General features: G+C 37.0%; 1 protein-coding gene across 2 annotated transcripts in view; it reads right to left on the bottom strand.

Annotated features, from left to right (window-relative positions):
* Window positions 1–16,532, bottom strand: part of LOC144979751 (orexin receptor type 2-like) — a 218,224-nt gene that overhangs the window by 15,310 nt on the left and 186,382 nt on the right. The gene's annotated exons all lie outside the window — the stretch shown is intronic.

Here is a 16,532-nt window from a genome sequence, read left to right on the forward strand (position 1 = left end):
AAGCACACACATGCACATTCGAACGAAAAAAAAATAGATTATTGAAATATCTAATGTCTAATGGTTATAATGGCTCTCGGCTTGTCTACAATTCTCATTACAAAAATATCACATTTCTTTGAAGCCTGGTGTTTGGAAAATATTGAAAAGAAAAGCGTCATTTTTGTTGATTGGCATTTAAAATAAAAGGTTCCTGGGTCATATTGAATGACAACGATGCATCTTATCATATCAGAATAATGGCGAATGTTGGACGCCTTGTGATTGTTTTGCATTTATATATTTGCCAAGGCTGGCAACATTTTCAATTTATTCTACATAGAATACGTGAATGACACTAGTCTCAAGATATAAAAGGATAGATAGATTTGCTTAAGTATCTATAATGTATGGATAATTTTATTTTCACTCCACAGTTTGGAGATGGCACCAATCCTATCTTGGAAAAAAATATATAAAGAAATGACGTTGACCTTTCATGATGATATTATATGGAGCATCTCAAGAACATTCATTTAACTCTAAAGGCACCGAAGCATTCAATGAACTTGATATAAAACATATATCTAATTTGATTTATTATCTCTCAATCAAAGATCAAACATTTTATAAAATAAAAAAGACAACGATAATCTCACTTTCCATTCTCAAAACATACGATTTAAATGGAACTGACAGTAGCCGTCATAGGCAAAACCTGGCCGTAAAATCTGGTATTAGCTGAATCTGCCTAAAACCACGTCACAACACAAGGCGACGACAACGATAATAATGGGAAAAGTGATTTCTATTCAACCAATGAGATCATTTTGAGCACCACAAGAGACCTTTCATTTTTCATTTTCAATTTCTGGTCGTCCCCGCGTATCGTCACGTAAAATTTTAAGCAGCGTTAGTATATGATGGTTGAGAGTTAAGAGGCTACGAACTGACTGACTCTCAGTCTTTCCCATCTCGTTATATAAATAAATCGTACGTGCCAATAAAATTGTCCTACTTTTTCGATCATCATCATCATTATTTCTATAAATATTTGAACCGAAAAGCTTATAATCAATGAACAAAGAGAATGCCTTTTCCCATCCCAAACAAGAAATAACCTCAACTGCTAGAGGAAAAAAATATATATGAAATGACAGAAACACAAGATGAAAAAAGAACACTTGTCGAACCTGTCGACTCAGGCGAGAATCGACAGATCAAAACAAGTCCAAAGTTCGCCCAAGTTTTTGGTAGGTCATCGGTTCAATCTTTAGCTTGTATTTCATTGGTCAACTGGTAAAACTTTGTCCACTATTGAAGAATATCGTGTTACTTTACGCTTACACCTCTCCACAATCGGGTTGGCAATAGAGTTGTATCAGGAATTGGTCTTGCAAATACCGAGTCTTTTTTGGACTTTTTTGGAAAGGTCTTTCGAACTCCAAGCCGATCGGTTTGTTTTGCTATCTTGGCACAAACGTAACCGATATGTCGTGATTTGTATTTGGACCTTAAAGATAATCTTATCGTTTTCATCAAAAGACAAACATCAGCAATGCAATTATAATTTAATTGAGGCCTGGGTCGCAATATTCTTACTGTTCTTATGGTAGAAACGGTAAAAAAAAATAGATTAAAAGTAATATTAATGGAAACTATTAATTGAGAACAAAAAATCAGTGTCACTGGCAAAGGGTTAATTGCATAAGACAGCAGCATCCTGTGACACTCCTACCTCACTTGCTAATCATAAAAAAGTAAATAGCAATCAGCAGTACTGAGTTGAAAAAAAAAAAGAAGAAGAAATAGGGCGGAAAAGAGCAAAACCCTTTAAAGGCGAAATGCGATCTTTCTTTGACGAAACACCAGAACTTCCCGTTTTCATCTAAAGACAAAACGATTATATATAATTGAAGTACGAGTTGCGATACTATGACTGCTCTCTTGGTGGAAACATTTCATTCTCCATTAACAATAATAAAGATAAAAGGAAACTAATATAATATGAAAACAAAAAATCAGCTTCGCTGTTAAGGGGTTACGAAACCTGCAAGACAAGCATCTGTGATACTACCGTGCACTACGTCATCAGGCGACCCGTCTCTCTTTCACATTCCCCCACGCCCCCTCCCCTCATCCCTTATCCTTCCAATCTCATGGTCAAACGGAATTTCTAAGTTGGATGTGAATTGTTTTCTCTCTCGTTCAATTAAAACCAAGACATCAGGTAGCTTGATTACAAATGGATGTGAATTGGTTTGAAAGCGATACACAGTTGTGAGTTCCGATTCAATACTCGATGAATCGTTTGACGCAAGGGTCTTAACATAGGAGTCGGGCAACATCCACATTATAAAAGCATGGGTGAAGAGTGCTTTTTTACCTGATTGTTGACAAATATTTGTTGAGGTTTTCAATACTTTTATAATGAACCTATGCCACTGTAAGGCTTAGTAACCTTGCGAATGCTTCCTTTTGTTTATATTCCAAGATCCAAATACAGAAAGGACGTGCCGAATATATCTCTGCCATCGATCTGGCTTTCAATAATGTATTTATGTTTTAAATGTTTTTTGTTGTTGATTTTGTTGTTTTGGTTTTCAGCCGAAATTTTTCATGTTTGATATATTGTTCTTTTTTAAAACTATTAGTTCATGTTTGTTGATTATTTTTGGCACCCCGTTTAATTACATTATCAAAAAAAAACCCAACAATTTAGCGAAAGAAAAATAAAATCAATAATCCCCTTTGAAGACTAAAAAACAAACTTGAGATTTTATATAAAGCAATATCAACAAATCGTGGTCGTGGTCAGAGCGCTTTACAATGGGTCCCTAGCCAACAGCAAAATTTAACAGTAGGATGTGGCATGACGCCTGTTAGGAGACATTACAATTTTTACCGACAGAGAAAATGCTGTCAACGGCCATGACCCATTTTACACATGAGTACGGTGAGAGAATGTGAGTAAAGAGCCTTTTCCAGAAACTCAACTATGCACCGCTCAGAGCGGGACTCATACCAGGGACCTTCCGATCCGTGGGCGAATGTCATACCACGTAGCCGAGAAGATTAAGACAAAATGGAAAAAATAGACACCATAGTCTCCTTTTCGAAAAGTATTTTGCTACAAAAAGTCAATATTAAGAATCGCTAGATTAGTCATGATTCAGAAAAACCCTCCACAATGTAAAGCACAAATAATTACTTTGATTTATAATATCCCGATGGTGTTTGTTACATCACATTAAAATTATAATCTGGGTTTTGATCATTCCCCGATTATATCTATAAACCAATTATATGTGCGTGATACAATATTGTTTATTTCAATGTGAAAACTGTAGTGATATATTTTAATCGCTCTCAACTTTCCTAGGATTGTAAATAAATCAATACATATTCTCAATACCTACTTTCACACCGTCGCCATGTGTCAATCGTTATCGCCCTAGGCACAATTTAAAAAGGCCATGTGTTATAGCTACGGAGTTGACACCGCATTGAAACTGCTTCAATTCCCACCAAGGTGCTTGGCGAGATGGGCCATGGGTTTGATCGTAATTATAACAGGCACGCATAACCGACCCATTTGGGAATTCACTACATCCGCTACAGCGATGACACACAGAACAGGATTGGTCTAAAGACAACAACCAATAATTAACCAGGCAAAGCCAAATCCTGGAATATTATTGGTTCCTTGGGATTCACCAACTCCCGAGAGAAACACCTATAAACGATCACCATGATCAATATCGCTCTCTCCCATTTAATCTGTTTGGAGCTCCCTGCTTCAATAGGGAACTCAAACATTCTTTATAGCGAGAAACATGTGTGAATGAGGGTAGGTGATGGACATACATTGTGTTAAAATTAATTTATGCCAATTAAACTTGTGTGTAGGAGTGATAATTAATATTGTGTTTCGCCTGGCCGTAAGTAAACACAACCAAAAATAACAGAAATCAATAACTCATGTTATTAACAGTAATTGATAACTCGTGTTATTATAAAATATTCGTTCACTATTTTTATCGATATATTTATATGTATATATTATTGTATATATAGTATGTATGCCTTCCAACTGAATGAATTACATTACACGAATTACATTTACTATTGTGCTATCGCGAATACACGATAGTTTCAATTAGTATTTATATGCATTGATTATAATGTTCTCATTGATAGATATCTTTCCCCATCCCACTACTTTCATGTGTCCCGTTATTTAAATTACTGATTAACACAACTTTAAATCAGTCGTCATGGTTTTATTAATTGAAATCCATCACGACCCCAATATTCATAAGAATATTAAAATGTTGCAACCTAGTCAAAGATTTGCTCCGGTATTTTCACAGATCGGTTACCAACGAAATCTGCATCGGTTACTGACATACATGTATCAGTTTACTGTCCAAGCCTGCATCGGGTGAAAAAGCAACTGATTCTTTGGCCACAAGTGATACAGAGTGGAATCTTACAAGCGATACACTGAAACTACTGGAATGAAACGGCCTGTCCCATATAACAGAAGAAACCTTAGCGCCGCCACCAGTCACCTCTAAAGTTAAGCACACTTATGATTGAAAATGAATAATTGTGATACGGGATGAAAGTTAAACACCCATAGCCTAAATTTAATAAATTAAAACCAGAACTATTATTTTTTGACTAATTATGTGTTATCTTGTTATTGTGTGAGGCAATTCTGTTGATTTATATTTAAGTACTCTTCTTTAACGGGGATTAATACTTACCTTCTGAACCTACCTATTCATATATAACGTGCCAATAATCTACCCCTACCTCTACTACCTATTTCTTTAAACCTAAAAACCATTCTCTTACTATCAGTCAAAATGTCTGGAACTTTTTACCCGACTTTAACAGGGAAAAATAAAAGTGGTACCAGATAACGAAGTCTATGGGGAAACTATCTGACTCCTATCTCTCTACTCCTACTTGTCACTCTCCTACATAGACGTGACAAAAACAATAGGGAACGGCGGATTGAAACCCATTTTCGACACTTAAAATGGAGAGATAGACACAACTAATAGGAAAGCAAACCGCCGGTATATAACTCATAATTACGGATATATATGTATATAATATATATATATATATATATATATAGATATATATATATATATAATATATATAATATATATATATATGAACTATAGGAGCAGGGCATAAGTGAGGATTGAACTGGAGACTATGGGAGATGGGAAACAGTAGGGAGTGAAACCAGCACTGTTTAAGGTGAACACCAGGGGGAATGAACCAGAGACTATAGGAGCAGGGTACTAGTGGGGATTAAACTGGAGACTGGGAGGTGAGCACCAGTGGGGAGTGAACCCAGAACTATGTGAGGATTGAACCAGCGACTATGGGAGGTGGGCACCCGTGGGTATTGAACCAGATACTCTAGAGGATAGACATCAATGGGAATGAACCAGAGACTATGGGATGAGAGCACCAGTGGGGAGTAAATCATAGACTATGGGATGTGAGCACCAATGGAGAGTGAATCAGAGACTATGGGATGAGAGCACCAGTGGAGAGTGAATCAGAGACAATGGGAGCAGGGCACCAGTGAGGATTGGACTGGGGACTATGAGAGGTGGGTACAAATGGGGAGTGAACCCAGAACCACGTGTGGTGGGCAGGAGTGGGGAGTGAACCAGAGACTATGAGAGATGGGCAACGATGGGGATTGAACCAGAGACGATGGGAGTGGGCACCAGTGGAGATTGAACCAGACACTATGAGAGGTGGTCACCAGTAGAGAGTGAACCCAGAATATGTGAGGTGGACACCAGTGGAGAGTGAAACAGAGACAATAGGAGCAGGGCACCAGTGGGGATTTAACCAGAGACTATGGGATGTGAGTACCAGTTTACAGTAAACCGGAGAATATAGGAAGTTAGGCACCAGCGAGGATTGAGCCACATGCTCTATGAGGTGGGCACTAGTGGGGATTGAATCAGAGACTATGGGATGAGAGCAAAAGTGGGGATTGAACCAGAGACTATGGTAGGTGGGCACCAGTGGAGAGTCTGGTGATCACTGCCCATAGTCTCTAATTCAATCTCCACTGGTTTCCACCTTCCATAGTCTCTGGTTCACTCTCCGCTGGTGCACCTTCCATAGTATCTAGTGTATCTCCAGTGGTGCCCACCTCCCATGGTCTATAGTTCAATCCCCACTGGTGCCCACCTCCCATGGTCTTTGGTTCATTCCCCGTTGGTGCCCACCTCCTATAGTCTCTGGTTCACTCCCCGCTGCTTCCCACCTTACACAGTTCTGGGTTCACTCCAAACTGGTGCCTACCTCCCATAGTCTCTGGTTCAATTCCAACTGGTGCCCACCTACCATAGTCTCTGATTCACTCCCCACTGGTATCCACCTCCAATAGTCTCCAGTTCAATCCCCACTGGGGCTCTGCTCCTAAATCTCTGGTTCAAACCCCATTGCTGCCCATCTCTCAAAATCTCTAGTTCCCTCCCCACTGGTCCCCACCTACCATAGTTTCTGGTTCACTCCCACATGGTGCCTACCTCTTATAGTCTCCGGCTCACTCCCAACTGGAGTGGTTTTCGGTAGATTTCGGTGGATTTCGGAATTCAGAAGTACCCGATTTCGGTAGATTTCGGTGGATCTCAGTAGATTTCGGTGGATTTCGATATTTTGCAGTACCGAAATGTACTGGTTCAGGGTTCACTCCTCACTGGTGCCCACCTCCCTTAGTATCTGGTTCACTGCCCACTAGTGCTCACCTCCCATATTATCTGGTTCAATCCCCATGGGTGCCTTCTTCCCATAGTCTCTGGTTCACCCCCCCCCCCTGGTACCTCCCGTAGTCTCTGGTTCACTCCTCACTGGATATGATTTCGGTAGGTTTCGGTGTATTTTGGTATTCAGTAGTACCGACATGGACTTAATATTTTTTGCATAAGATGATAATATTATATTAATTGTAAATCATATCCCCATTGTATTGTATAAGAATAGATAGAACAAAATTGACGTCAATTTGTTGTTATTGTGGTTTTTTGCCATCCATTTTTATTAGTAATTCTCACTAAACTGTATTAACCAGACTATAAACTTCAGGGTTACAAATAGTTTTATGTGTTATATTTCCGGGTGGCAATGTTATGAACGTCTGTGTATGTGTGTGTCGAAGATTCAACTCTTTACCATGGTTAAATTATATAAATAGCTTCATTCGAAAGTAAGAACAATAATGGGGCAAACAATATATGACGATTATTCTCTTCGATTTAAGACCGGAAAATCTGTATCTCTTAACAAAACAAAGAATCCTGGCTTCTTTATATTTATACGAAAATGCCAACTTCATAGGATGATAAAACCAGGTGTTGTTTCTGTTATAAATCAAATACCAATATCAGTCCGGCTCGTAGGTTAACACAGATATAGACACTTCCCTAAGGCTTTAAGAAATTCTGTTATATACATATTACTATTTTCGGTATCCTGGAGACTAGAACGCACCTTATTAAATGCAACTTGATGGTTCCACCAGAGATGATCTGCAAATGTGTGCATGATATAGTATCAGATAATGAGGGGTGAAAAGTTGAGTATTTGGATAAGACTCTTTACTGACATTCTCTCTCTATTAATTAGCATCAGGAAATAATGTAATAGCGATTTACAAGTGTTTTATGTCTGTCTCGTCCACATTTATTGAAGTGTGCTGTTAATCTAGTTGGCATGAGACCATTGAAAAGTGCACTTTTGTGGATATTGCGCTAAATGAATCTCAATCCGGAAGGTTGAAGAAACAAAATAAGCCGACAAAAACAAATGCAAAACAAAACAAATACGAAGAGTGATATAACCCCTAAAAAGGGCTGAAAAACACAATGAGGCAACTTTGTAGACAAACAAGGATGGCGAAAATCAGAGAGCAGGCTATTTCTTGTTCCCTTATGAGGATTATATATGTATATGTCTTTGTATGTGTGTATGTGTGCATGTATATTTGGATGGATTTCGACACGACATTGGTTTCTATTTTGATTTTTGTGGGTTTTTTCTTTGGCATCAGTCTACCCGATGAAATTTGATATTTGTCATTAGTTGTCGTGAATAAATTATCAATGTGTGCTGGTTATAGAGCACTATAGTTCTAGCCCATTGCATCATTCTTGCCAAAAAAAATTCACGGTATCGACCTAGCGATGGCTGTTTTTCTTAACTGTTTATAAAGACATCGAGGAAGTCAAGCTTCTGGAGAAACCTGATCACATGCAGAATTTTGTTTACATTAATGCCAACGCAGAATCAAAATTATTCGAAGAAGATTGGTTTATAGATCATATCTCTCTCTCTCTCTCTCTCTCTCTCCCCCCCTCTCTCTCTCTCTCTCTCTCTCTCTCTCTCTCTCTCTCTTGTAGGAGCAGAAGTAAGGACGAAAATAAATAAAGAACATCGAACTCTACCAAAAGAAAAAGTACACTACGGATAATTGTCGACTGGCGAGATGGAAGATATGGAAACAATTGTATCGACAAAAAAAATGCGTGTGACCTTATTCATTTAATTAAATATATATATATATATATATATATATATATATATATATATATATATATATATATATATATATATATAATATATATATAAAATGATAAAACAAAAACCATGAAATAATAGTGCTCAACTTTTTTTTATATAAAGGAGCCATTTATAAAATATTTCAAATATACTTCTGATCAACTTCTACAATATTATTTCGAGCATTCGCTCTAATCAGGAAGTGAAAGTATATATATATATATATATATATATATATATATATATATATATATATATATATATATATATATATGTGTGTGTGTGTGTGTGTGTGTGTGTTTGTGTGTGTGTGTGTATGTGTGTGTAACGCCTTGCTATATATATCACGTTCATCCAAAAAAACTATGCGGATTGAATTTCATTATTCATTCCATTTCCTTTTACAATTCTTACTTTACTGTTTGGCTAATCCTTCAGCTTAGTTACCATTAATATGCAATTATGTCATAAACAGAAGTGGGCAACCCAATTCTAGTAGAAAGCGATTCAAATGTAAATAAAAAGCGGACAGAAATTAACACACAACATTAAAAATAACAGAGAAATAAAAAAATAAAACACGTCCCCCCTCCCCCCCTCCCCCCCCCAAAAAAAAATAATAATGAAATAAAAACACAAACAAACCCAAAAAAATAAACAATTCATCCCATCCCCGAAAGTCCCCCTAACACTTTCTTTATAAGGGTTGATCAAATGTATTATAGATAGTCCGTTCGAAGTCCCGTGCACACGGCATATCGCACATTCCTCCAAATTTACGAAATGTGATGTCTTGATTTTTTGCATGCGGGCTTATATTTTAATTTAAGTGACGAAATTTAAAATACCGATAGTGAAAGACCAAACATTTTTCTTACAATGCCGAATTCCTTTGATCTTTTCATCGTTTGCAATAAAATATGACTGGGGAAAATATTCATAACAAAGTTGCACACTGCATCGTAACGTAGCAATAAGTTTTGGGCTGTTTCAAAGAGTGCAATGATAAATAGTATTTAAATAGTGCTTAGCAACGTTGAAAACAGACTCGCAGCGTTAATAATTTATCTCTTCCCTGGTGGACAACGGATTTTTAATATATTGGAAGCAGCCTGTTAGGTGCTTATACACTTTTCGAACAAAGACATTGTGCCAAAACCAGGGGGATCCTCCGAATGTTTAAGCCCGTTTCCCATAGGGCGAGGATAAATGTTTTTCACAAAGACATAATCCCCGACCAACTGTTAAGCAAGGTTGCAAAAGACATGCCACAAATACCCACTGCGAATACGGTACAGGATTGCCATTCTTGAATTGTGTTCACTGAGGGGGGGGGGGGGTGCGCTTTCAGTGTAATAATGTGAAATATCACTGAATTATTTAACGCCAAGCATGCACGTTTAATACAGTATAACCTACCAGTTTTCAAATACAAGAGATGCATTATTAAGATGATATAACTATTAGTTTGACATCTCCCCTCTGAGTCCCTGGTGTGTGCCACATTACTATTGGCCTCACGCCATCAAAAAGAATTCTACGCTTCGCCTCTCTAGAGTAATACTTGTACATTTTTTTTCATTGTGACTAATTTGCCTGCTTAAACCATGTTTTTATCAGTTTTTATGAACGTAGAAATCGCAGCAGCAAGCTATGCCTCTGGGTTTGAACTATCAAATTGTAACAATTGTTAATGTCAAGTGTGTACAAAGTGTACAATTTGCTGTGTCATTTTGAACCCAAAGTGGCAATGTTAGTGAGTAGTGCACATAAACCTCGTGAAAAGCATATCACTGGTCAATCCTGTGGCGAATTCAATGGCGGAAGTAAGAACGAAAATAAATAAAGAACATCAAACCCAACCAAAAGAAAAAGTACACTACGGATAATTGTCGACTGGCGAGATGGAAGATATCGAAACAATTGTATCGACAAAAAAATGTGAGAACAGAATTTACCGTGTGTAATATTGTTATTGTAAAACATCAAAATGTTAACTCACCCCAGACCCTTCGTTTTGTATATACCATAAAGAAAAAAAATTCAAAAGTATGGTACTGTAACCGATGAAAAAAAAAAGAATTGTCTTAATGTCACTAACAATTTTAGTGTTCGAGCCAATCATCATTAAATTATATTATAAGTTGTGAAGATATACACGTCAACGCGCGCGCACGGTTTGTGGAGTTATTGGCAAGGGGGATAAATAATCAATCGTTAGATGTTTGTGTAATGCATTGTTTACATTGGATACTTTTTTCTGATTAATCTGTTAGATTGAGTGATTGTAGTAGATGGAAAGGGATGGATTCTGGGAATAGTGACAAAACCAACCGTTGTTTATATTATCTATAACCTGCCAAAAATATAGATACGTAGATAAAATACAGAGAAATGGCAAGAACCATTTAGAATGTAGATCTAGTGATTTATTTCAAATCCCTCCTAACTTTCTCAGGAGTTTAATTAACTCATACATATTTTGCCTACAACGGCGCCTACATAATTTTACGACCCCAGCCTCACCTACATAATTTTACAATTAAAATGACGCCGATTTATGACAATGAATTAATTAACGACCAGCTGTCAGGCGAGATGTGCTATATGCCTGTATAATTAATCGACCGATATAACTGATCAAAACAGCAGTGAAATTATCCTAAGATTATGCAATGATTCGTGAATATCTTACCTGACGGACCAGCCAGGACTCGCATACGCGAAATGCGATTGGAACCCACTAAATGACCAGTAAAATTCTGTCACTAGTATATCCAGGAACATCATTGGTTTCTGGGATCGACTCACCACGCTCATATTTCTGTATAAGCCAGTAATCAGCGAAACTCGCTCTTTCTCACATTCCATCACTTTAAAACCAGCATGCTATAGTGATCTACTTGAAATTCTATTTAGCGGAAAATACTGTGTGAATGAGGGCATGGATACATATCAATCTTATAGCTGTGGACTTAAATATTGTGTTATGATTAATTAATGTCATTTAAAACCAGTATGTGCAGTGAGTAATAACTAATAATATAGTGTTTCGCCTGGATTGTAAGAAGACGCAACCTATCAAATGAGAGACATTCATAATTCATGTTATTTATTTTTAAAAAATATTTTAATCACTCTCTTTATATATACATATAATATTGTATGTGTATGTATGCCTTCCAAATGAATGGATTGCATTACATGAATTGTATTCACAAATGTGCTATCGCTAATGCGCTATAGTAATATTATGTATTTATATTTATTGATTCTATGCTCTCATTGTTTACTTATCTTTCCCCATCCCAGTAACCTTCCTGTATCCCGTTTGCACTATTATAAAAAAATATTTAGTATCATTTATTTTAAATTGAGATCAGTGGTATTGTCAAGGGTTGTTACTTGAAATCCTTACGACATCACTGCTCACACTGGAAAAAAGGCTTTGCAACTAGTCAAAGTTTTGCTCCTATATATTCACAGATCTGGTTACACATTGATCTGGAGCTGAATCTGGAGTTGGCTATCGGAATATCTGGGAACTAATAATAAAATGAACTGGGACAACCAATGAATGACCAAGAAACTCATCCCTGAATTAAACAGACAAAAGCAACCCTTGGCGCCACAGTCATATGAAGGTCGCCACCAGTCACAGCAAACCTCTACAAAACAGATAAGGAACAAATAATAATAAATCAAGAAACAGAGCGTGCAAGTGCAAGGATGAAAAATGAACTTACCCATAGCCTTACTTTAATTAATTAAAATTTACGAAGATTCTTTTGCTTAATTATATGTTAACGTGTAATTGTTTGGGGCTATCCGCGAAATTTTTTTATTCTCTCTTGTCTTCTGGCACTATTCTACTCACTTCATCTCTTGCTGTTACCAACATAAGTGCCTGCTCCACTCACTTTTCTGAATTAAAAATTCACCCCATATACCGGAGCATACTCAGTGTCTCAATTGTTTTTATGTTATATTATGTTTGTGTTGAGAATATTGGCTATTAAGCTTAATTGCTGGCCTGCTAATTTCGCGGTGGTTGAGTGCTGGACCCGCGGTCTCCAGTAGTCGGTGAGAGAGAGAGCTCTAGTAATGAATGACCTTAGTTTGATACGAATTTTTTTTGGGTTCGTGGATAGCTTATACGGTAGAGTCACGCTCTCACCGACCTGGCGGAGTTGTCGTACCAATAAGGTCGCAGGTTCAAACCCTATCACCGCCGCGAAAAATGTTTATTTTTTCTGGCTCTTGTCTTCTGGCACTTTTCTACTCACTTCATCTCTTGTTGCTATTCTGTTGATGCAGTGTTGCTAAGCATTGCGATGCTATTCCTTTATCATGGTGTCAAAATAATGAGAGAAATTCTGGGTGTGACATATATGTGTGTTTGTCAGGTATTAAGGGAGGGTCAGGCCTTTTCGTTAACAGGAAATAAATGGTTGGTCAAGGGGACGGAACGGGGTAAATGGTAGGAAATATTCTAATTGGTTAATGCTTAGTTACGCAAATCGTTCAGATTTCCAATGTCATTCCTTGCATACATGCGTCGTCCTAACATATCCCACGCGTACTCGATGCAATTTAAAGGTCTGGAGTCTGGACTTAGGCATGGCAAGGGCATGACTTTGAACTTTTGTTGGCTATCTTGTTGTTTATGCGTGTAATGTGTGGACGTGCGTTGTATATAGCGCTGTTAGGGGATTAGATGTTGGGCTTTCCCCCCTGAAGAATTGAACAACACAAGGACGATTTTTCTCTCTCATAATTTGTGTACGTCATGCGTTCTATTAACTTTCATAAAAATAAATTAGTATCAAATTTTACATAATTGGACAATCTATCAAACCGTCAATTTTCATTTTAGTTTTTTATATTTGCTGATGAACAGAAACAGTTCAATGTTTAATCAAAGAGCGTTGCGTTAATTATGGTGCCGAGTATAGATAGGATTTAGGTTACACAGCCGTTTAAACAAATTACTTTGTTAGGCAATCGTATTCAAGCGACTGACCGTACTTTGTTAAGTCTTTTGGGATTAGAGGGATGTCTTTTTGATTACAAATCTGTCCCTCTATTTTATAAGAGACCTTTTTTCACTAGACTTTGAGACTGGTGACATTTTATGTGGTTCAGTAATAGCATCGATTACTTAAAATTAAATGAAAAAATAACAGACGCGGTAGATATCGGTCCAAATTGATTCATTAGAAAAACATCACATCGGAGTATCTATTCGTAATTACAGTACCTGTTATTTAATCGAACCCATCTAAATCTCCAAACTCTTCTTAAGGTAAACTTTCTAACGGTGTATAGTGAAATTAATTGCTAAACTGCCAACTTTTCCAGCTCCTCCCCAAAAAATGACGGTATAGTAAGATTTACTGTGTAGGCCTATGGTAATGAAGTAGGCATGAGGTAGGGGAATAAAGAAAGAAAAGAAAAAATCACGGGCCAATGTTTATGTCAGCAACCTTTTCGCCCTTTACCGCAAACCTACGCGCGGAGTGTGCATTGTGCATATTCATTCATCACTCTCTCACTATACTCGTAACTGTTGAATCGTTAGCATCGTTAGAGGAAATTTCTTTCTCTCTCAACACACGCTCACACACTCTCTCATACTCCCCCCCCCCCCCCCCCTTCTCTACACGTTCCATATATATATATATATATATATATATATATATATATATGTGTGTGTGTGTATGTGTGTATGTGTGTTGAGAGAGAGAGAAGGGTGTGAAGGGGGGGGGGGGGGGGGGAGGAGCAGAGAAATATGAGGTGTGTGTGTGTGTGTGTATATATATAATTATATATAAATATATCTCTCAACACACACACACACACACACACACACACCCTCATATTTCTCTGCCCCCCCCCCACACCCTTCTCTCTCTCTCACACACACACACACACACACACAACATATATATATATATATATATATATATATATATATATATATATATATATATATGTATATATAATTATATCCTTTCTTTAAAAAATATAGCATTGTGGAGAACATTGTGCTTATTTGAGTCAATAAAAAAATTGATACGGCGCACAACTCTACTGAAAGATTTGAAAATTAGAAATGTATTTTTTACAGATAGATAAACAGATAACTTGATTTCCTTTTATAATTTAAAGTCAGTTTGAAATTTCGTTGAGTAAAACAGATATCATAAAATATGTACCAACGACGACACTTGACTCCCAAAATCAACTAATTTTGACACTGTAAAAAGTTGTCAATTTGCGTCATCTATTTATGACATCAAGTATTATTATTACTTCCGTTGTTTTGTTGATTTAGCGGTGATCAGTGTTGTTATGTATGTTCTAATTGCGTGTATGTTTGTGTGTGTGTGTGTGTGTGCTTGTGTGTGTTTGTGTGTGTGTGTGTTGTGTGTGTGATGTATACATGTGTGTGTGGGTGTTGGCATTTTTCAGCAAATCGTGGCATTCATAGTGATATTATTCACTTGATCACATGAAGGTATTTCAGTCGCCATTTTGATTCCTTTTTTACTATTAGGGTTAGCTTGAGATCGAGGATATTTCTTTTTCTATTAAGGTTAGTCATAAGTCTTAGTAAAGGTGCTAGGATGTTTGTTTTTCCATAAGTTAAGTAAAGGGGAGACATTCCGAAAGCTCCTACATCCCCAGTATTCTTTAAATTTGTATTTTCACCGTTGATGTTTTGTCAGGCATTTATTTATTCAATTTGTCATTATATCTAGAAGTATTTTAAAAACTCTAAAACAAACCTTGATAGATTTGTGAAAGTTTAAAATTTCTTAATTTGACCATTGTTTTGATTTTCAGCCGTCATTTTGATTTGTTAAACATTGAAAGGTAGTGCAAAGCAGTCCGAGAGTTGTTGTTTTTTCTATTAGGGTTAGCTCGAGAGGTTAGTCATAAGTCTTATTAGAGATCCCAGGAAGTTTGTTTTTCCATAAGTTAAGTAAAGGGGAGACATTCCGAAAGCTCCTACATCCCCAGTATTCTTTAAATTTGTATTTTCACCTTTGATCTTTTGTCAGGCGTTTATTTATTCAATTTGTCATGATTTTTTCTATTAGGGTTAGCTCGAGTTCGGATGATTTTTTGTTCCTATTAGGGTTAGTCATAAGTATTATTAAAGTGCTAGGGTGTTTGTTTTTCCTATTGGGGTTAATTAAAGGTACTAGGTTTAATTTTTTCTTGGGGTTAGTTGAGGGTTTATTATTAAATATATTATTGGGCCACACAGAAAAATCAACCGAAGATATACCAAATTACACAGACAACGTTGTTTACCAATCTGCCCTCATTAAATGATGGTGAGTACAGTATCGAATAAAAATAGTTCTTTCCCCGCGAAATTGCGGGCTTTTTACTAGTAAATATATATATATATATATATATATATATATATATATATATATATATCTCCCCCTCTCACTCCCACTCTCTCTCAACACACATACACACACACACACACACACACACACACACACACGCTCTCTCTCTCATACTTTTTTCTCTCTTTCTCTCTACTCGTTCCTCATCTTCACCCTCTGTCTTTCTTTCTCTCTTAATATATTTTCTCACTTCTCTCTCTCTTTCTCTCTCTCTCTCTCTCTCTCTCTCTCTCTCTCTCTCTCTCTCTCTCTCTCCTTTCCCTCCTCCTGCTGCTGTTGCTGTTGCACCTCCTTACATCTTTATTTTCCTTCTTCTTATTGTTCTCTACCCTCTCCTCCTCCTCCTCCTCCTCCTCCTCCTCCTCCTCCTCCTCCGTCTTCTTCTTCTTCTTCTTCTTCTTCTTCTTCTTCTTCTTCTTCTTCTTCTTCTTCTTTTCTTCTTCTTCTTCTTCTTCTTCTTCTTCTTCTTCTTCGTCTTCTTTTTCTTCTTCTTCTTCTTCTTCTCCTCATCCTCCTACT

The sequence above is a fragment of the Berghia stephanieae genome, chromosome 1 (genome assembly GCF_034508935.2).
Source record: "Berghia stephanieae isolate SIO BIC M18660-M18661 chromosome 1, UCSD_Bste_1.3, whole genome shotgun sequence".
Lineage (NCBI taxonomy): Eukaryota > Metazoa > Mollusca > Gastropoda > Nudibranchia > Aeolidiidae > Berghia > Berghia stephanieae.